Source organism: Tupaia chinensis, unplaced genomic scaffold (genome assembly GCF_000334495.1).
Source record: "Tupaia chinensis unplaced genomic scaffold, TupChi_1.0 Scaffold141877_1, whole genome shotgun sequence".
NCBI classification, from domain to species: Eukaryota; Metazoa; Chordata; class Mammalia; order Scandentia; family Tupaiidae; genus Tupaia; species Tupaia belangeri.
Window position 1 is genome coordinate 1 of NW_006201733.1, and position 1,913 is coordinate 1,913.

The 1,913-nt window shown below is 54.5% G+C and overlaps 1 long non-coding RNA gene across 1 annotated transcript; it reads right to left on the bottom strand.

Moving 5' to 3' along the window:
• Positions 1-1,862, bottom strand: LOC102475356 (uncharacterized). The gene is made up of 3 exons (XR_001369406.2): positions 1,654-1,862; positions 1,471-1,518; positions 1-1,328 (listed from the first exon to the last, which is right to left on the bottom strand). It is a non-coding gene; the product is annotated as an uncharacterized LOC102475356 (long non-coding RNA).
• Between the last annotated feature and the right edge of the window lie 51 nt (positions 1,863-1,913).

Here is a 1,913-nt window from a genome sequence, read left to right on the forward strand (position 1 = left end):
AAAAAATCAATACCCAGAATTTAATTTTGAGCAAGGAAGCAGGAAGGTGCGGCTGAGTGTGCCACAGGGGAGTCGGGGTGGAGACGTCATGTCCTGCCCCTCCTGGAGCAGGAAAGCTGGTCAGGGCAGAGGGCACAGGGCAGTGGGAGGGGCCCTGGTGTCGGGGACGGCCTGAGTCCCTGTCCCCTCACACTAGGCTGCAGGGACACCGACACGCAGACACAGTCAGACGCCAGGTGCAGGGAGAGCGGTCGGGGACCCCGACGTCACATATCCTTGCCCTCACAAGGCCACTGCCGTGGCTGAACGTGTTCCTGCGTGGAAGCGGCAGTGGATTGGAAACACACAGAGACACACAAGTAGAGAAAAGTGGGGATCGGGTGGTCCAGACTCCTCTGCCGGAGGAGTGGAACACAAAGCCCGTTTTCTGATGTTTAGGCAGAAGATGTGACCCTCCGGCATCTTGGAGTCCTGTAGGCGCTTTCGCTTACCTTCCCGGACCTTCTCTGGCTAACAGCCTCCTTTAACCAACACCACCAGACGCCCCCTGCAGTGCTGACACAGAGGAAGAAAGGTGTCCTTGTTTCTTTAGTTCCCAAGTTTTAGTCAAGAACTCACTAACTATGCCAGATAAGTGAGTTTTTAAAAATGATTTATTAACTTTATTTTTATTTTGACCAGTGACAGAGAGAGAGAGAAAGGGAGAAAGTAAGCCAGCCAGTCTGAGACTGAAACCGTGGTTGGCCATGTGAGAGTGTCCAGCACCTTAACCACCAAGTCACTGGCTCTGCCCAGATAAATGAGCTTTAATCCTCCTCGTCCTCCTCTTCTCCATCCTGGTTCCTCTGGAAGTAAGGTCATTCCTAACTCCCGTTGCTGTCAGCACTGCACAGCCAACCACGTAGCTTATTCTTTGTCAATATTTTTGGTCAGAGTTCAAATACCTTTTGGGAAAAGGCACGCTGGAGGTCACGGTGACCTTGCTCTTGCTCCTTCCAGTGGTCACACCCCTCCACCGAGATCCCAGTTTTTCCTCTCACTTTGGTTCTCTCTTGGAGAAACTGCTCAAACTTGGCAGCCTCCATGACACCATCTCCGACAGGGAGGGTGCCGTCAAGGGGAAACTTCAGAATGTGCTTCTTTTGTTTGCTCCCTTCACCACAAGCTTTCCTACAGGTGCCATGGCAGCAGCGGAGGCAGAAAGGGCAAGGAATAATCATGTTGCATTAGCTCTGCAGCATTACTACAAGGTCTGCGGTTACGCCGAATTTAAAGGTCACTGCTGTGCTGCTCACATCTGGCCGCTTCCTACAGGCCGCCGACTCACACTAAGAAGAGAACCACGAACAGCTCACGTCAGTCACTGTAACAGGAACCTCTGATGAGGCCTTCGTGTGCTCAACACGTCTCAACCCAGATCCCCACAGCCCAGCACTGTCCCCTCCCCACCCCAGTCCTGCAGGGTCTCACCTTTAGGAGCCATGAGAGATACATCAGAGCCCTGGTCACTGTCGCTGCCTGGGTGGGGGTGGGGGACAAACATGGCCTGGTCAGAGCCGCAGGGGAGAAACTAGAGGAGGAATATGGTGGGTGTCCCCAGGGGCTCCTGGCTGTGCTGTCCCAGGGGTCAGGTCACCCTCCCCTCATACTAACGGGCAGTCTGAGCGTAGTGCCCTTTCTTTCCACCTGTGAGGAGAACACACCTGTGAGGGACAGGTCCATGGGGTCCTCAGAGCCAGTAACCCTGGGCTCCAGAGAAGTTTCCAGAACTGTGATTACAGACCCAGAGCAGGGTCAGGGAATGTGAGGATGGAGATGTGGGAGGGCGACCAACAGCCTGCCTGGAGGACTGTCCTCAGCAGGGACTGTCCTTGTGGCCTCAGACTGCTGGGAACCAGGTCCCCATCCTCATC